This window comes from Triplophysa rosa, linkage group LG15 (assembly GCF_024868665.1).
Source record: "Triplophysa rosa linkage group LG15, Trosa_1v2, whole genome shotgun sequence".
NCBI lineage: Eukaryota > Metazoa > Chordata > Actinopteri > Cypriniformes > Nemacheilidae > Triplophysa > Triplophysa rosa.
In genome coordinates, this window is record NC_079904.1 from 6,197,134 (window position 1) to 6,218,978 (window position 21,845).

Consider the following 21,845-nt stretch of genomic DNA (forward strand, 5'->3'; position numbering starts at 1 on the left):
ATAGAAGTGAATAGATACCGCCGTTGTTATTTTACATTCTTCAAAATATCGTCTTTTGTGTTCTGAAGAAGAAAGAAAGTCTTGAAATGACAAGAAGGTGAGTGAATGATGACAATATTTTAATTTTGGGGTGAACTATCCCTATGTTGTTAAAGTTGACAAGCTCTTTGTAATACTTGACAATGGTTTAATATTTGCAAAACACACAAACAAACATGAGGGTGTCCAATAGAAAAAATGAAAAAGAACATCACAAAATATAGAGATTCAAGGTTTCTGCCACACATCAATGTGTTGTTTGGAACCATGCATCTATTTCTCTATAACATTTGCTAAATGCATAGATTTTTTGTATTTTTTTCAGATTTTTTATTGCAAGACTTTCAAATCGCTTTGTGCAGAAGAAAAGTCATACTGTGTGGCATTACTCCAGCGAAAGTATGTTTACACTAAATGTGTTTCGAGGATGCCTAAGGACAGATTGTATTTGCAGATATAGTGTGGGCTCCATTTATGGGTTTATGTTTTGAAGTTGCTTAGCTGCGGAAGAGCCTGGAAACAGATGGACACACTCACATGGAAAATTGAATGTCCCTGGTGGAAATATTCTTGGTAAAATACATTCCTATCATCGCTCTCTTCTTTTTTTTGTTGCATTTTTTATGTACTGAAGCATTTTTCGGTGTTTCACTACAAGCCAGACGGTTACATGACTTTATACATTCTTGTTCTAATATTCAATTCTGTTGCTATTTTTATTTCTCGATTTATCAGTTTTGTAGTCAAAATGTTAAAATTTGTACATTAACATTATTGCTCTCCGTAAGGTTGGAAATTTTTGACATCAAAGGCAGGCAGATTTAAAAAATATGTCTGCACTTGACAAGTGTGATTCCTGCATTTATATCTCTGCAGGGAGCCGCTGGGAGCGTGCCCCAGATCACACCAAAAGGTCATTTTCATACCCATAATGGAACCGACAAGTACTGTTATTGATAAGAAAGCCATTTCAACTCTTAGCAGCAATTTTTTCATGGTATTGATTTAGCTACTAACATGCAAGAGGGTCAGCGCTTTTGGTCTTTATTGCTGTAGACCGTTAAAAATTCTGCATAATTTTTTTAATCTATTTAATTTAAAACCCCAAGCCTCTACATACATGACAGCCAGGTACTTTATCATTTATGCAAACATAATAAATTAATTAGGCTAGCTGTACAAAATTCCTCTTACTAAAGTGAGTAAATATTAAACGGGTTCTCTGAAATGTGTTGTAGTGTGACATATTTATTTACGCATGTTAGAGATCATCAAATGACTAAATGTAAATGTAAATCACCCCTGGTATAGAAAGGGTGCAATAAAATCAGCCAATCATCTTTAACCAGTTCCCTGTCCAAGAGAAATTAACTCAACCCTCTCATTTGTAAATCGCTTTGGATTGAAGGTGTCTGCTAAATTAATAAATGTAAATCTATAGTGAATTTGCCCCAGGATGTTTATCACAGGTGACTTTACAACCCCCCTTCATTAACTTATTGTAAAACTTGGCATGTGTTTTGTGTGCTTGTGTAGATTCCAGTACGGCTTTACCCAAGGCTGATATCATTTCCTGCTATTCCAGAAAATTTCATTTTGGGGTCTCCTTCGCTCCTTGAGAGCAAACAGTTGCCATGGTTTGGCGCTCATGGGTATGTCGTTGCACTTGCCAAATGTCATTTCATTAAAAAAACATAATGAGGAGGCTCCGGACAGAAATGAAGAATGAATGGCATGCTAGTAAAACTGATAAGTCCCTCAAGGACAGATGCTGTGCTTTTAAAATCAACCCTTTGAACAGAAGAGGTATTGGTGGCCAATGAAAAATTTTAAACTTCAAGTTTGCTTACTTGTATAGGTTTAATTTTATTACAGCAGGCTCCAGCGATTAAATCAATTGTCATATTGAGAGTTTATTAGACTGTTTTCCCTGATCGGATTTCGAGCCACTGAATGCTGTAAAATGCTTTGTGTGGCTTCTTTTCCTCATGAGTGATTTAGAGAGTTGATCTGGCGAATCTATTGTCTTAATATAATCCTCTTTTTCCGTTTGTTTTGTGTATTAATTATGCAAGTGATTTGGGAAATGCACTTCAGATCGTGTGCATGTGGATTAGGATTATCTTTTAATTATTCTCTCTATTATCTATTTTTTATTTATTTGTTTTCAATAACTTATGACAGCTTTAGAGTTGGCAGCCTGTCGCACTCATCCCACTAAGGAATGTAAAAATAATAGAACACTGTGTCGCTTTGCCAAGCTATTGTTTCATTGTAGCCTGAATGAAAATTTTGTTTTAAGTATCTCTACATGAAATAAAACAAAAATAGCTCTCAGGCTCTTAAGAATAGTATTCATAGGCCCAATTAATGAAAATAAAATTGCATTAACTGCTTCTGTACTAATTCGGATGCCAACCAACAGTCAGAAACATTAAACATATCAAAAAAGGGACTGAGGAGGCATGTGTTGTTCAATGCAGTTAGTCAGAATATCCTAATGTGGCTTTTTCAGTGATGATGATGTCAGTGATGGCTAGTACATTTTGCCCTGAATTTAAACTCCTGTGGGACTTTGTCTGGGAACTTTCTGCAAAGCTCTATAAAATTATTTAATCATAATAAACATGCAAAGGATATAGTCAGCTGACCAGGTGAATCCAATAAAACCATGCCAAGGTGAGTAAATGATTACAGAAGTTTCATTTTTGGGTGAAGTATGGCTTTAAGTACTGCCTAAACCCTGTTTAAGCCCCATCAAATCCAGTGTGACATTGAACCCCAGCTTTGGAAAGGGGGATCGTGATGAGTTTCGACTGAATAAGAACAGGTCTATTTTTGGGTGGGACTTTTTAGGGTGTGCGAAGTCAAAAGATGCAGTCATTTGAGGATTCAAAAAGAAGGGCAGTGTCTAATAATGCACAATGACGGGAAATAACTTTGTGCTCTCTGGATGCCCTTCAGTTGGAACATTTGATGCCCAACCTCCGGATTGTAAGAAACCATATTTTCTGCTTGGTAAAAATAGCTTTTTGTGAGCTGGAAAAATTAAAGCCACACTATTGAACTTTTGCTCACGGTTCTCCCATGTCGTTGATATGCGCAATTGCACTAAAAAAAGGTTTTCATTCAACCAATTAAAAAAATTTAGGGTAAGGATTCACAGCTGTATTTTATAACTTGAGCCAATGAAAAATTGTTGGCTTTTCATTGGCTCTAGTTATAAAATATACATGTGAATCCTTACCCTAAAATTTTTAATTGGTTGAATGAAAACATTTTTTCAGTGTGTCTGTTACTAGTGTCGTAAATAATGTCACTGTATAAGCTTCCCCATGGGTAGCGCAATACACGTGAATTTGTTGACTAAAGTGATGAAACCGGCAAATGCAGCAACGTTCTTTGGAAACCATTTCGCAGTCTTCCACTGGTAGGGGATGGGCGGGGCTGTGTGTACCGACCCGAAAACAGAACTTGCAGAGTGTGGTTGTAGCCGCTCTGAGGCTACTCAGGTAGCAGCGTGAGTAGAATTCGTCCAGTTAAGTTGTTCTACCACTGAAATAATTTCAGAGACATTATTTTAAGGTCGAAAAAACTACAAAGTGTTGCTTTAAACATCACCAAGAGCTTAAGGGACAGTTTATTAAAAAAATCTGTCATCATTCCAAACATGCATTCTGCAGAACACATAAGAAGATATTTTGAAGAATGTTGATAATCAATAACATTGGCCCCCATTGACTTCCATTGTATGGACACAAAACCACTAAACCATTTCTGAAAATACAGTATAGAGAAAAAAGAGCCTTTTGAATGACATAAAGGTGAATAAATGATGACAGAAACCACATGCCTAATTTTATGACTAGGATGAATCTGTTTTGAGTCTCTGCTCACTGGTAACCACATTTTACACATTTACACATCACCAAGTAAAATAAGTAATTTTTTGTTTTCTTTATTCTCTATTTGTATGGTTCGAGCAGCAGTTTTACCATTCCTTACTTTTCTGTATTCTCTTTTTTGCTCTCTTTTCCAAAGGATAACAAAGCTATTTTCATCCAAACTGTAGGTACTCTGTTAGACATTTCTGTAATTTTTACAGTTATTTACTTTATGTATGATACAGCAATTTCTCTATGCAGTAAATAACTGTAATTTCCATTGCATTGTGGGAATTTTGTGTGAGGTCAAACACTAAATACAGTGATTTACTGTATTTTTTAAAATTGATGTATTTTACTGTATTTCCCATAACGGTCTTTAAATAGAAAGTAATTATTTTGCTCATTTCTGAGGGATAGCATATAGGCTTTGCCCTGCGATTTGAAAAAGGAACCCCACAGCAGCAAGGAGAAGGTTTTTACCGGGAAAGTATATTTGAGAGACACAGTTCTGGAAAACACCTGACCTGAGCTGAAGATGTAATGGTGTGTTTTCGGCGGAGCTGAGAGGGACATTGCCATTTCAGCTAATATTTTATACCTGAGAGAACCGCACGTTTCTGACGGGGCTGAGAGAACTTTCCCGACGGAGCCGAAAGAACCGCGCTTTCCCGACGGAGCTGAGAGAACCGCACATTTCCAACGAAGTTTTTTATTCCCATGAGAGCAAAAAGCAAGGTAAAGTATTATTACTAAGTTACTTTGTTTAAGCATTTTCCGTGAAAGACTGCTAGCAATATGTATTTCTGTAAGGTTTGCAACCACCATACTGCCCGTTTTAAAACTTGCTCATGCAAAAAGTCATAGAAACCTAGCTAATTACAGATTTTCATGTGGCATAGAACATTGTTTTCTGCATTGAAGTCTCACATGTTCAGAAATCACACACCTGCCCTGTCACAGAAACCAAGCACATTTCAGTGTAGTGGTAAGCACAAATGCAGTGTTCAAGGATGTCATTATGTGGCTGATAATGTTTACCCAAAAATGAACCTACTGTCATCATTTACTCACCCTCTTGTCAGTTCAAACCTGCATGACTTTGTTTCTTCCACAGAACACGAAAGAAGATATTTAGAAGAATGTTGGTAACTGGCACCCGTTCATTGCATTGGTTTTGTGTTCATACAATAGAAGTAAATGGGTGCCGCTGCTGTTCAGTTACCAACATTCTTCAGAATATCTTCATTTGTGTTCTGCAGAAGAAAGAAAGTCATGCAGGTCTGAAATGACAAGAGGGTGAGAAAATGTATGAAACGTATGGATTTTTATTACTTATTTTCCTGTTCTTCAATTATTTCCCTATTAATTTAAGATTTTTAGTGAGGATAAATCCAGAGGATGGAACAAAGTGCACCGCAAGACTGGAGTGAGTCGAAAGACAGGCGAAATTGTGAAGAGAAGAACAACAGCTATTAACACCAGGGTATCATCCTTCCTTCGCCACCTCACGGAATTTGAGTGGAGGAACTTGGATTAGATGAGACACTGCTCAATTCTCAATAGGATATGTATCAGATAGTTTTCAGTTTACTGTGGATTTATCGGTACAACTAATGCATAGGTTTTGCTAGATCTACCTAATAAACTGGCAATTTAATGCATAACATACTGTTATACCAACTCTCTCATAAGGCATAAAACCTTTTTTTAAGTTTCATTTCTGCCAATAACCTCTGTCTAGTCAATTATGATTTTTTTTCTTTTCCTACAGGACCTCATCGAACATGGAAGTTTACTCTGTGAACACAGCAGGCTTGAGCGTGAGATGTGATAGCTAGATATACTCTGAGAACAAGGTAAAGCAACGTGGTCGTATTTGATGTACAGGGTTTGCCTGATAACACAGCATCAGAAAGAGACTTGTAACCTTCTGCAAACCACACCCCTCCTGTGTCCTTCTGCTCACCATCCATCCTTTATCTCCAAAGTCCCTTCCAAGGAAACAGACATTCATCGCTTAATAAAATGCTTTGTTTTACTAATGTAGCTGGTGGCTCCTGATTGCCCTTAATTTGAACTAGAGTACACCAACTTAGAATTGTCATTAAACAAAATGCCACTTTGATTTTATACCGAAAATACAGTATGTTTACTGTTATTTATATTTATTTTCTTCACATTTGTTGCTGTTAACTGCTGTTGATTAACTGCTGTTTGATGCAGTTAATGGTGAATTCCATTTAAAATCAGTTCTGTTTGCAGTCCATAGACAATTCTATACAATAATTTATTTCTTTACATTTCGTATTGTAAGTTAATGGTGAATTCCATTTAAAATCAGTTCTGTATGCAGTCCATAGACAATTCTATGCAATCATTTATTTCTTTACATTTCGTATTGTAAGTTAATGGTGAATTCCATTTAAAATCAGTTCTGTATTTTTTCTTTACATTTGATACAACGGTTTGAATGACAGAAGGGTTCATGCATCGCTGCATGAAATAACATGAATTGTGTAACATGAATAAGAGGTTAAATAGATTTTTGTGCACATTTCTATTTTCAAGTGCTATAAGCATTTGTGATGTAACAGCTTTCCTGTGGCTCAGTGGTTAGAGCATAGCACTAGCAATGCCAAGGTCATGGGTTTGATCTAGGGGATTGCACATAGTCAGAAACAAATGTATAAAAAAATGCAATGTAAGTCGCTTTGGATAAAAGCGTCTGCCGCGTAAATGTAATGTTTTAAATAATTTAAATAAAGTATACTTGTTCAATATTGTATGTGGAGTTACATGTGTTGGATAAAAGTAAATTCTATATAAATATGATTAAAATCGAATTTATATTTACTAAAAACATAAACCAATAAATATGATACAGTAATATAGTAGTGTACTGTTAATCTAGGGTTTTACAGTACCTGGACTGTATTATATAGTTACAGTAGTGTTTAATTACTGTAAAAGTGAAATACAGTTATGGTACTGTAAATCTTAATTACAGTATCTTACTGGCAACAGTGTTGCCAGTAAGTTACTGTAAAAACCCTTTGAAATGTCTAACAGTGTACTGTATATTCTTGCCACAAAAAAGAAACAACAAGCGCGGAAAGTAGGCCTGTTTTTCCCACCTGTTTTTCTGACATCTTAATTCTTTTCCAACTATCAGCGAAAGCATTTATTTGGCAGTAGCCTCAATTTGCTTATTCTTACCAATAAGCATTTTCAGCAAGTGAATGTGAGTGTAGACCTGTCAATGCCCTGTAACAGAAAGCGGTTAGGCATTGTGCTACTGTATTGAAAAACAATCCAACATTGAAACAGCTTCACAGTAAGATGGCCATGACGTCACTTGCATTGTTTACGCTACATCTGATAACGATAGCATTCATAACAGAGAATAAATGTTCATGTCATGGGGTTATTCATTATTGAGCATCACATTATTAAGTGAGTCACAATGTACTGCCTGTCATTGTTCTGAATTAATCCAACCGGATATTCATTACATTTTTTTTTTCAGTGTAACAAATTCTTGCGGGTTTTGAATGATACAAGGGTGAGCAAATAACGAGAAAAGTTTCCATTTTGAGTAAAGTAATTGTTTGACTTTGTCCTGTGCCCTGGCAAAAATGAAAGTGGACAAGCAAACACAAGTGCAAATGTTAACCATTTTGTAATATTTTAGTGTCTGCCAAATACACAAATGTCATAAATCCCCAGTGAAAATGGTTTACAATGACCTTTGATTGTCATTTATTATACTAATAAATTTTGACACGCCCTTGTCCCAGGTGACCCCCAATGAGATCCAGTTTATTCAACTGTTCACAGAGCATGAAATTACTTTAACTTCCCACCATGATTTAAAACCTGAAGCTGGTAAATCATTTCATCTCTCATCCTGGACATTCTCTCTTGTCCAGTGACCCTCTATTTTAGATGGATCAAGGTCAGACTCAAAAAGTCGTTGGCCGGTCCCGCATTTGAAAAGTCCATCAAAATAACTGGCATTTTACAAGCTACATTACCCTTACTAATCTACCCCTACCCAGCATGCATCTCTCTCAAGCAAGTGTCAAATCACACCGTGTAGTACCCAAAGGTATTTTTACCAAATGCTTAGCACAAAGTCTGCTTTTATTGAGCAGAATTGCTTGCATTTTAGCAGTATATTGACAAATCGAACCATGCCCTGTAAACTGTATCGTGTTGTGAAACCAGTATTCTGTGACATTGCTTTTACTATCAGCTGCCAAAGGCAGGAGAAATTTCAAACATAGCAGAATTGTTTACTGTGAATTGAAATATTATTCAAACAGTTGTTTAATTGAATGTGATTCGGTTTGATTTCTTTTGAAATTGTGACTCTCTTACAATACAAAAACATAAATTGTATCAGGGAAATAGGTGTAAAAATGTTTTAGTTTTTTTAGATAGTAATAAGCATCTTCCCATCTTACAGTCTCCAAAACTAGCATGAGTTTTGCTGTACAAGTACAGGTTTCAAATATAAATGGAGTGTCAGTCCAGGCCTCTGTATTTGTGAGCGGCGTTTTGATTCATGAGTAGTACAATGATAGACTATATACACATACACAGAGGCTCTTTTATAACCAGCTCATTTAACAGAATGAATAAGTCTTTGAATTTCAAGTGAGTCTCGGATAAGTGGTGAATAACAGAACATCATATGCACAGAAAATAGCAAAATTCAATTACATTCTCTCTGTCAGAATGTTGATACCATATTAAGGTGAGTGATGCCATTACTAGACTCCTTTAACCACTGGTGTTAGTCAAGTAAATAGTTTTTTTTAAATATAATTATTAATATTATAAAATAGATTACAGATTAAAAAGATTAAACTCAAGGTTTTAATAAGTCAAATATTTGAACCTATTAAGAGTGATTCATTGGTCTTCCAATTGTTTGATTATGTCTTGAGGTGTTGACCAGTATACAGTACAGTACAAGTATTTAGGTTTTCTTTTTTTTTTAATGTTCAGGATCTATTGACAGAAATCAACTTGCATAGAATCCGCCATGTTGTATCTACAGTAGCCCTAAACCGACAAACTCCTTGACAGAGCGTGTTTGGTAAATACTGTATCTCCTTGGGCAAAGAAGCAAAAATGGAGTCCTGTTTGCTTTGAAAGGGAGGGGGATGGGTGTAGTAAGCCATTGGTTGCAATTTGCAACCTCACCCATAGATGCTGCTAAATTTCATACACTGGACCTTTAAAACTGTGGTGTTTCAGTTAGTCTTACTTACATTAAAGGTAAATTCTTTTAAAGTATTTTTCCAGAACAGTGCATATTATTTTCTTAGTTGTACTATGTAGTTAATTTTATAATATGATAAATTATCGATTTCTTTCTTACTGGTTTTATGGTTGACTGTCGCCTTTCATTTTTGTCTACTCTGTGGCATGAAACGCTTCAATGCCTCAAATGACTTCAATGCGTCAAAGAATTCTAAAAACGCCCTGTAATGAAATACATTCCTTATCTCAAGGGCAAAAGATCAGTTTGATGGGCCCAACATCCTTATCAGACAGCGATTACATGGGGGGGAGCCGTTTCCTATTGGAGTTCTCTGACAAGCCACTTTCTACCTCCTAATTAAAATTCACAAGGAAGGGCGGCTCTCGTGATACGCCGAATGTGCCTCATGCATTGAATGGCCCACAGGGTCCACTGGCATGTAAATCTACACGAAAAATGCTATGCCTGTCTCTTTCTTTGACTAATTAATAATTAGGTCAAATTTATGGTGACTTATTGAATGACTCTGTGTAACGTGCTATCTGCGTTTAAAGAAAAATGCATTCATATTTCTACATGCTTTAGTGATTTCCAGCCAACATATGTCAAGCGCTTTAAAAAGACTTTGTGAATGAAATGTGCATGGGTGGAGGTCTTTTTATAGTCAGCATGTGTAAAACATCCAATTTATGCATTCAAGACATTTTCTTTGAGTTTGAAATAATGAGACGCATAACATTTAAAAAATAACACACTGTTGGACTCATCAAGCATCCGTATATGATTAAATATTGAGACAATGCTTGGATGTAGAAGACTGCATATTTTATATAGTTGTATTTACATGAGAAACACCCAACTGTACTGTAAGAAAATCAAAAAGACCGTAGGCTAAATGCACATCAAAACAAAACACTTCTGCTACTCCCCATCCCATAATTCTTTCAATTAGATAATTACAACGTTCTTCACACTTAACCCCCTCAAAAAAGAAAACCACAGATGTGCCAGATAGCTTGTTTTGACAAGGCAAAGCCGTGTATGTGGTGACTGGGCAGTAAGAAGCAGAGATCAGAAGGCAGCAGTGGCACAGATTTTTTTTAATGATAGCAGGGAGAACTGCTGCATGTTGACTCATCCTTATCAATATGCATGACATCATTTCTGGCCTTGTAAATGTGCTGATTTAGGTGCGCTAAATCCCCCGTTGACCTTAAAAGCCTGTGTTCAGCGCACGGGACACAGAAGTTGGTCTGGCTTTATTGCTGAGAGCTTTCTCAATTTTTCTTAACAAACTGCATTGTTGTTTCAGTATTATTTATAGACTTTTGCCCAAATAGTTTAAATGCAAAACTAGCCAGTCTGGTGTGATGGTTTTGGAAGTGCTGGTGTTCTTCTTAATAATGAAAAGTTCAATGCAGTCCGGCATTGCCATGCTAATAATACTTTGTAAATTATTGCTAGATATAATCGCCAAAACAGAAAGTGGTTTGCTAAACAATAACTGGCAGAAGCCACATGCAAAACCCACCCTGCGACATGTTTTTCAGCCGCTTCCATTTACCCCGGAGAGAAAAGACATTATCCAGAACATACGTAGCGTTAACTTTGCAAGATCAATTAAGGGGATGCACAACATGATCCATCATGGGTCTGAAAAGTTGATCCACACACTGGATGTGCCATCAGGAGCCGTGAGCTATTATGTGTTAATCAGTGTGATGTCTATTGATGAGGCTGCGCCAGAAAATTGTATCAAGTGTTTAGAAACAAAGAAAGGAATTTCTGCTATAGTGGAAAATGGCTGCATGGCCTATCAAGGAATATCATTATACTCTAATTTCTTACATTCAGCTGGTTGCTAATAAAAAATCAGTTGAGCACAGTTTTGTATATGAGGAAATAATTGCCTAGCATCTTATTTCTAAAATTAAAAATGAGAGAGAAGAACATAGTGCTACCTTTAAGTACGCCTGGTTTCTAGGTCTTTGTTTGGCTGTTGTTATACACATTACACGTCAAAGTAAACATACAGTACTGTATATAACTGTGGCACTTTTTTCTGTTGTTAATATGTGCTTAAACAGATCTTTGCATCACAGCATCATGTTTACATAACATAGATTTATTTATAAATGGTTCTTAAACAAAAAATAGTTCCATTTAAAAATGCTTGGCAATAAACCCTGTCTATACGTAAGCTTATATTGTGTACTGATTCATATTATCAAAAAAGACATAAGAAATTGCCTACTTTTCTACTATACAGTAAGTAAATATCAATATGCAAATATTGTTTATTTACCAACACCTGAGTACATTATTTTCACAAGATGAGAGATGACATATTTTTGTATGCAAACCCCAGAAGAGACTTAGCATTAGCATTTCCGGTTCCATCGCCCCAAAGTCTATGAGTTTTTTTTATGTGTTTTTGGTAAATCGCCTGAAATAAGGTCTGTGGTTAACGAAACCTCTAAATATTTTAATGTTTTAATCTATGACATAAAACACACCAGTTATAACCTGGATGGGGATGCATTCATGGAGTAACTACTTACCAGGGAACACATTTTTGAATAAAGTTTGAAAGAATTGTTGGAGGCTTAGTAGTGGTGATGTTGATATTGAGCGACCGTAGTGTAGTCTGTTTATAGCCTCATGTTAGCTTTTTACTTCTGCCGATTGTATTTAGGCTTCCAAAGTAACAAATGTTGTGTTAACTTGTAAAGATAATCTTGATAGACAAAACGTGTAAACATCATAAACCTTTGTTAATCACAGATCTTATTTTTTGAAATGTTCCAAAAGTCTACGGGAAAAATGCATAGGCTTTCAGTCGAGGGAACCATTGCGGCACTAACTTCCAGGTTGGCCTACAAAAATACGTCATCCCTGCAGCACTCCATTGTTTATATGTCATAGGTCATCGATGCCGGTCACATGACAATGAACACATGGCAGATGTATGATGTACTTAATTGTCTTGAAGTGGTTACTTAATTTAATTCAGTATGTACTGTCACATGTGATTTCAGATGCAGAGATTCATTGCCACACTGCACAGGAGCTCCTGTCATCATTCAAGTGGCCACACCCCCTTTTGACCCCACAGCTCTCACTGGTAAATGCGGTTCATTTGCACAAAATTTCTGACTCTACTCCGCTTGAAAGTTGCAGAAGCTGAACCAATACCCTCCAGCTGCAGGGTAGACCTGAAATGTGCAGGTAACAATTGCACAAAGACACTTATTTAAAAATGTAAGCTTTTTATGAAAACAGAGCAAAGATACTTTTCTGCAGACACAAGAATAAAGTCGGAGATAAGCACGCAGCACTCATTCAAGTGATAGTTCACCCAAAAATGAAAATCCTGTCCTCATTTGCTCATCCTCATGTCATTTCATACCTGTATAAATTACTTTGTCCCGATGAACACAGAGAAAGATGTTTGGAAGAATGTTAGAAATTTGTTTAATTGACTGCCATAGTAGGGGACGTTAAATGGTAGTCAAAGGTGCCCCAGAACTGTTTGTGTTTCGAAATTCTTCTAAATATATCACTTTATGTTCAACAGAACAAAAAAAAGCAATATTTTTTTTCCTACTATGGTAGTGGATGATGTCACAGAACTGAAAATAGCTAACATTCTTACAAATATCTTTCTTTGTGTTTAACAGAACAAAGAGATTTATATAGGTTTTAAACAACCTGAGGGTAAAATGATGACAGAATTTTCATTTTTGAGTGAACTATCCCTTTAATGCCCTGTACTAATAAAAATAGGTCAGCCTTCATGTCCACCTAGGAAGAAATGCTGAGTTGCAACCTTGTTTAAAATACGTAGGTCTATTCGTGGTTTGCTTTTTGAATAAGAACACTGATCAAATAATACCAATGAGTGTAAAATATATTTACTCTTGAAAGTACATTTTTGTTTTACTAAGCGATGAGGAGATGTTCCCACATGCGCACACACAGCAAACGCAGGCTCTCTCAAGAGGCCTCGTAGCATCTGCTGTGTTGTATCTCTCTCCGGCTCCTACACACCGAGTCTTCTCTAATTGTCAGTTGAAAAGACGCAGCGATGCTGTGCCCTCTAACAAGTGCCTCTCAACTTAAGTGTCATGTGCATCATCTTAAGAAAGAGGTAATTTAATGCAGGCTACATTGTTAAGTGTGATTTCTGTATTACAGGCCCAAACTACAGTTAATTAAGCCAACATTAACATTCAGTTGTACTTGCGAGGTGGCCTGTGAGATTTGTAGCGACAGATGCCTCCCAAAAGAAATTATTCTATTGCTCCGAGGTTTCTCAAATACTGAGAGACCTGAGACTGGCAGTCTCATGTTTTCATATCTCAATTTAGGTTTCAAGCATCAAGCTTTCCTCATGCTTTGTTTCGTAATAAAATAGTGAGACATTTGTTGACACAAGATTATGACTAGAGCTATATACTAGTTAGTGTGCATTGCACAGATCAGATTATGTAGTTTTGGAAGAATTTGAGGGTTTTATGCATCTGTTGATTGTAGCCATTAGTTATCCGTTTGAAATGGCATTTTATCAAAAACACGCCTCAACTTTTTCTTCAGACTTTTCTATAAATATTCATGGGTTACTGCATACGGGCAAATGATGCCCTATTTTACACTGCAGCTGATGAAACCTCATTAGAAAGATCAAAAGTTATTCATTTCCCATTCCACAGAATTGAACCAAACCCAGACATTTCAATAGGAGAACTCCACTAAACTTTAACATTGCCCCTAATGTAGTCTTAATTATTTTTTCTCAGTGCTAATGTCATGGTTCTGCCCACCTTGTCTTGCTTTTCTTGGCCTAGTGGCAGAACCATGATAGAACCTCTTGTTTTATGTGGAGAGTGACGTTTTGTCCCTGTTGGTCTTCCACTCTCAGGTGTGGCGTCTTTTTTCCCGCCCTTTCGTCTCCTCGTTATTGTTTGTTAATTAGTTCATGTCCTGCACCTGTCCCCTCTTGAGTTATCCCCTTTATAATGCCCTTGTGTCTTCTGTCTCGTGCTGGTTCATTGTACTGTCGTGATTGTGTAATGTGGTGAGTTCCTGTCTTTGAGTTAGTTTAGTTTATTTTGTAGTTGTGATGTGTTTTAGTCTAGTCCTGTTAGTTTAGTTAGTCTTGTTCCTGTGTCCATGTTTGTTACTTTACCCCCACGTGGGTCTTTGTTTTGTATTTATATTTTATTAAATGTCTTGTTAACCGCTTACCCGCTGTCTGCACTTGGGTCCTCTGTCCTTGTCTTCGTGTCTCTCACCACCCACCGTTCATGACAGAATGAACCAGCCATTTTGGACCCAGCAGACAGAGGGATCTCAGCGGGAGGGGTCGATGCCGCCGGACTCCCTTCCAGGGTTGAATCTGCCGGACTCCCTTGGAGGGTAGAGGCGCCGGGCTCCAGTCCAGAGTCGGGACCGCCGGACTCCCTTCCGGGGTCGAGACTGCCGGAACCCCGTCCAGGATCGAGACCGCCGGGCTCCCTTCAGGGTTGAGGTCGTCGGATTCCCCTCCAGGGTTGAGGCCGCCGGTGTCCTGTTCCCGCTGCAGATCCCTGCCGGCCTCCCAGCTGGTGCCCAGGCCTGTCGAGTTGACTGTTTGTGTGTGTTTGTTCTTGTTTGCTGCCCAGCTGCCAGAGAGCGCTGCCCAGCCGTCGAGATGCTGCCCAGCTGCCAGAGAGCGCTGCCCAGCCGCCGACATCCTGTCCTGTCGTCATGTCGACATCCAGGCCTGCCCAGCCGGTGATAGCTGGTCTCCCAGTCGGCCATCCAGCCGGCGCCGTGTCCTGTCCAGCCGGCCATCCAGCCGCGCCTGTCCTGTCCAGCCGGCCATCCAGCCGGCGCCATGTCCTGTCCAGCCGGCCTTCCAGCCGGCGCCATGTCCTGTCCAGCCGGCCTTCCAGCCGGCGCCATGTCCTGTCCAGCCGGCCCTTCCAGCCGGCGCCCATGTGTTGTCCAGCCGGCCTTCGTGCCGGCACCATGTCTTTGTTTGGACTTTTTTTTCTATGTATCACGTTTTTGGTCGTGTTTTGTATAATGTTTTTTTGTCACAGTCTGTCTAGTCTTGTTTGTTCCTTGAGGAGCATCAGGATGCTGCTCCTTAAGGAGGGGCTTCTGTCATGGTTCTGCCCCACCTTGTCTTGCTTTCTTGACCTAGTGGCAGAACCATGATAGAACCTCTTGTTTTATGTGGAGAGTGACGTTTTGTCCCTGTGGTCTTCCACTCTCCGGTGTGGCGTCTCTGTTCCCGCCCTTTCGTCTCGTTATTGTTTGTTAATTAGTTCATGTCCTGCACCTGTCCCCTCTTGATTTATCCCCTTTATAATGCCCTTGTGTCTTCTGTCTCGTGCTGGTTCATTGTACTGTCGTGATTGTGTAATGTGGTGAGTTCCTGTCTTTGAGTTAGTTTATTTTATTTTGTAGTTGTGATGTGTTTTAGTCTAGTCCTGTTAGTTTAGTTAGTCTTGTTCCTGTGTCCATGTTTGTTACTTTACCCCCACGTGGGTCTTTGTTTTGTATTTATATTTTATTAAATGTCTTGTTAACCGCTTACCCGCTGTCTGCACTTGGGTCCTCTGTCCTTGTCTTTGTGTCTCTCACCACCCACCGTTCATGACAGAATGAAAAAAGACGCCACACCGGAGAGTGGAAGACCAACAGGGACAAAACGTCACTCTCCACATAAAACAAGAGGTTCTATCATGGTTCTGCCACTAGGCCAAGAAAAGCAAGACAAGGTGGGGCAGAACCATGACAGCTAATGTATCACTGGATAACAGAAGAAGAAAAAAATATGAATACTTCAGAAAGTCCTCCTTGTTTTCGTCCAAATTAGATTTTGTGTACTTGCAGTACTTTGAATCAGCTGTAAAAAAAAAGAAAAAAGTAGAGAAAAGCAGTACGTGTTAATCTTGTGAAGGTAATTTCCTTCAGTTCCTTGAATTTACCTCAAAGCCTTTTTGACCTTGTGCTTTTTTAATCTTGGTCACATTCTGATAGCTTTCTAACAGGACAGATAAAGACTGACAGATTTCCTCTCTTCACATTTTTGCAAACATGTTCCGATTTCCACAACTTTATCGCCACCAGATTTCCCCCTCGGGTTCGAAAGCAAATGCGTCACAGTGATGTGTGAAGATCTTGGGCCGTGGAGTCTCCAGACCATTAAAGGCTGGAACACATGCCCTTAAGGGTCTGTTTGACCTTCATCTAAAACGATTGATTCAGCAGTTCTACAAAAGCGGATCAGTCAGATGAGTCACCATCATACAGCAGAACTCTCTTATGGGGTTGGGCCAAGTGCACCAACATTTAACTGGTGGCGTTAGATGCTGGGCAATAAAATATGAAACCCGTGCCAATGAATTACATTCAGCCTCTCATGAGGCAGTGTAGCGAGGCAGGGAGGAGCTGTGGGTGAAATCCCTTGGCTGAAGGTAGTATATTCCCAGAAAAGCAATGTCAGCATTGTGGCAAACACACTGTGACAAGTGGAATGATTAATGAGCTTTGAAGGGCCATTTTAGACAGTTAACAAGGGCTAATATTTTTGATGAGGGTGCTTTGGAGTGCATTTACTGTTACAATTTAAAAAAAAGGTGCTTTCATATTGGGAAAGTTGTGTTGGTTGTGCACAAAGTGACCTAATTACAAAACAGTTCAGCATGATATACAGTATGGTGCAGTATTATGTAGTGTAGGATAGTTTAGCATAGTAGTGCATAGAAGCACATACTATTGTATTTAATAGAATAGTATGCAATAAGTATACTGCAATATTTTATTAATTTTTTTAAATGTTAATAATCCAGCAGCTGGGGCACCAGAAAAAAAGCACTGCATTTTTTTTCTGAAAATTACAGTTTCCCCGTGTTTTTCTTGTAAAGTTGCAGTTTTTGACCGTAATCAAAAAAGTTAAAAATCTGTAAAATTCAGTAAAATTACAGGCTTTTTACAGTGTAAAATAACATGTATGTACAGTATGTTTTTCATGGTATTCTACACCCGACAAGTTTGCTGTCTGTTTCTGTAATTTGAAGGTGTTTCACCGCAGTTCAAAAACATGTGAAAATTCTGTAAAATGAGTGTTAGTTAGTATACAGTATATGGCTTGGTAGAAAGTTCAGTTTCAGTTTTGACGCAATAGTAATCCTGCATATAACACAGAGCGGCAGTGACAGAGAGGACGCCCATGCTGTCTTTCACCATTACAGTCGGTTACCGCCTCTCCTCTTCAATGAAGTCTTACTCAGTGAAATTAACATCAGATCTGAACAGCAGGTGGTGCTTCCTGTTTTTCTGAGTGGGAGCCAAAGCCATTCATGACTCAAGGTTGAACAGGCTCTGCTGGACACGAGGCACATACTGCAGCAGAACCATATGAGGGCCATTCATAATACTGACAACAATAGCAAAGCGCACTGTCACCTCAGAGAGGAGCCCCATTTCTTTCAGCAGTCGTTTATGATTTGATTAATTTATCACAGCCGGGAACTGACTTCACACTCGGTGATGTCGGCTGCAGCGTGATGCTCGTCTTTTTGAGGTTTGGGGATGTGCGTGGTGTTCATCATGTGTGGGTTTTTTTTACAGTATATGAAGAGAAATGTAGGCGTAAACATGGTGGCAGGGAATATCACACGGATGTTTGAAATGCATGTTTTTAGGACAATAAGCATATTTCACTCTCCGATTCGTATGAGCCCTGTCTTGTTGCACTTTTACTATTAATATTATTTCCAATGATGACCCTCACTGATGTATACAGACATTTTTTCTATTGCTGCACTAAAACACTTTATTTATTAATTTACTGAAAATCAACATACAGTAAATACTGTACAGTATATCCACTATATCTATAGGCATATACACTCACCTAAAGGATTATTAGGAACACCTGTTCAATTTCTCATTAATGCAATTATCTAATCAACCAATCACATGGCAGTTGCTTCAATGCATTTAGGGGTGTGGTCCTGGTCAAGACAATCTCCTGAACTCCAAACTGAATGTCAGAATGGGAAAGAAAGGTGATTTAAGCAATTTTGAGCGTGGCATGGTTGTTGGTGCCAGACGGGCCGGTCTGAGTATTTCACAATCTGCTCAGTTACTGGGATTTTCACGCACAACCATTTCTAGGGTTTACAAAGAATGGTGTGAAAAGGGAAAAACATCCAGTATGCGGCAGTCCTGTGGGCGAAAATGCCTTGTTGATGCTAGAGGTCAGAGGAGAATGGGCCGACTGATTCAAGCTGATAGAAGAGCAACTTTGACTGAAATAACCACTCGTTACAACCGAGGTATGCAGCAAAGCATTTGTGAAGCCACAACACGCACAACCTTGAGGCAGATGGGCTACAACAGCAGAAGACCCCACCGGGTACCACTCATCTCCACTACAAATAGGAAAAAGAGGCTACAATTTGCACGAGCTCACCAAAATTGGACAGTTGAAGACTGGAAAAATGTTGCCTGGTCTGATGAGTCTCGATTTCTGTTGAGACATTCAAATGGTAGAGTCAGAATTTGGCGTAAACAGAATGAGAACATGGATCCATCATGCCTTGTTACCACTGTGCAGGCTGGTGGTGGTGGTGTAATGGTGTGGGGGATGTTTTCTTGGCACACTTTAGGCCCCTTAGTGCCAATTGGGCATCGTTTAAATGCCACGGCCTACCTGAGCATTGTTTCTGACCATGTCCATCCCTTTATGACCACCATGTACCCATCCTCTAATGGCTACTTCCAGCAGGATAATGCACCATGTCACAAAGCTCGAATCATTTCAAATTGGTTTCTTGAACATGACAATGAGTTCACTGTACTAGAATGGCCCCCACAGTCACCAGATCTCAACCCGATAGAACATCTTTGGGATGTGGTGGAACGGGAGCTTCGTGCCCTGGATGTGCATCCCACAAATCTCCATCAACTGCAAGATGCTATCCTATCAATATGGGCCAACATTTCTAAAGAATGCTTTCAGCACCTTGTTGAATCAATGCCACGTAGAATTAAGGCAGTTCTGAAGGCGAAAGGGGGTCAAACACCGTATTAGTATGGTGTTCCTAATAATCCTTTAGGTGAGTGTATATGTATGTATTTATATATATAGAAAAGCGCTTTTTTCCATTGTCCAATCGAATGAGTGGAGAGGCGGGCCTTCCGATGCGGTGACCGAACTTTACAGTTGATTGAAACGTCCGGAGACTGCAATGATGAAGGAGAAACTTGTGCTGACTGACGGGTTAACCGAGAAAGGTCCGAGCAAACGCCCTCTGCTTGTACCTTTTTTAAGTTTCTGATAATAAGACAACAGCAACTAGAGCGTTCGCGCTATAATCCTTGACTGACAGGACAGCTGTTTTGGTGGTTACCTAGCAACATAAAAAATGCTGCGCGCTTCTCTTTTCAAAGAGTCAAGAGCAGCGCGCCGTTCTATGTGATCGCCCCAGAGGACTATATGGTGAAAATGAACCCCAATGGTCCTAACATGATCTTTTATTTTCTGTAAGCAAAATAATTATATTATAATTTATATGTATAATTTTCTTCCATTAAATGTTGGATTGATATGACCCGAACAGGTTTTTTAAGACTAACTCACTCCATCTTGAAACACTTGCAGTCATTTTGATTGGCAGATAGCTTATCTTTATATTCAGTAATGTACTTTACAGAACATAACACCTCTCCATCCCACTATCCAGGCCCCAGGGGCTGATTCTAAACCCATTTAGCTATTTATAATGCATGGGATTACTTATTCTCATGAAATGGATGTATTGACAGCAGCCGATATCATGAGGGCTCCTCTCTAATGGAAAGTAATTAATTACGCCGGGTCATTCATTTTCTCTTGGATGCTAAGATGAGACCTTGCGTCCGCTTGCAGTATATGCTTTATGGGCCGCTGGCCAAAGCTTTGCACAGAGAATGTTTGGTAAGGGAAAGTAAAGGCAAACACAAAAGACTTGTAATGAGATTATTTTAGCAGCTCTGTTTTGCTGGTCATAACCCTTGGAGCAAATACAGGCATCATGTGTGTATTCACCTTAATGAGAGTCAGTTATTCAATTTTTTCATGTAAAACTAAGAGTAATAGAGGATGAATATAGAGGACTATATAAAACCAAGTCTTTTTTTTAAGTAAATAAAAAATTGTATTGCGACCACAATTATATTTCTGGAGAAATAAAAGCTGTACTTTATTGCAATATTACATTGCTGTATAAGCAGAAATGTGCCTGTTACCTCTGTACTCCGTAACGGAGGCGTTGGCCGCTTAGACGGACGTATTATAAATGCGAATGCACGCAACGCGAATGCAAAAGACACGTATGCATGCACCCATTAACCGATGCAGATTTTCTTCCTAGTCCAGCCCTGGTGTGAAGTCGCATAATTGAAATAATCTTAATTTACGTCTTGTTTTGATAGAACCTATTTTCCGAAACAGCGCTTATATCTTTCATTAAATAGAACTGCATTAGAGGAGCCAAACAATTTATCACTGTTAACTTTTTGAATTTAGGGGGCTATCCCATCTCATCCGTAGAAGCGTCCCATGTGATGGCCATGTGGCAGAAAGGACTCATGTAAAACTCACACAGTTTTAACACTGTGATCATATTTGAATTTATTGTAGTGTCTGTTATGTATTTCTGCATTTTGTGGCTGTTTCAGAATGTGTTTCCTCGGCAGCGGTGTTTTAATGTATGTGTGTATGGCCTGCTACTCTCTCAAGAGCCCACCACCTGGCCACTGCGATTGGCAGGAAGTGAGATGCAAAAATATGGGATTCCTCTCAAACACGCAACACCCTGTCCCATTTTCTATTTCCAGCATCTTCTTCAACTTTATCTGTATTTCTCGCCAGTCATCTCTGTGGCCTGTAGGATAGTACTTGCTCTTACATTGTCAGAGCCTATACTGTATGCCTCCATCGTTCAGTGCTGGCGAGAAATGGATTTGCTGAGAAACTACACATCCTATTTAAACCCCTTGTGGTGATTTAGGTCTATTTTTACTGCGTCATTCTCAAAAAAAAGAAAAAAAAAAGATTACAAATATACTTCCCTCGACATGTCAGTCATGAAAAAATTGTAGGCGCCATTCTATAAACCTAACATTTACTTTCATTTATTGACATGTTTTTAATGTTCCTTTGTTTGTCACTTTCATTGAAAAAATATATTAGTGGTGTAATCATTTTATTTTAATCAATTGAAAACATCTCTAAATTTAAATGTTTAGCATTTTTGGAGATTGACCATTCTCATAACTGTGAGTTGAAGCTATACTACAAAAGCTGAGATATGATCAGAATTAGAGAAGAAAACTGAGCTTCTCGATTTAGGTTAAAATGTCTTGCTAAGAAAGGTATATTTTTGTTAGATATATAGTGATTAATACGTTTAACAGTGAGAAAAAGTATTTTTTACAAAAATTAAATGCAAGAATTACAGTGATGGCTCTTATATGTATATTACGGTATATTTTGTTAGAGATACGGTGTTTAATACATTTAACAGTGGGGAAATGTATTTTTTACAAAAAATAAATGCAAAAATCACAATGATGGCTTGTATATATATTACGGTATATTTTTG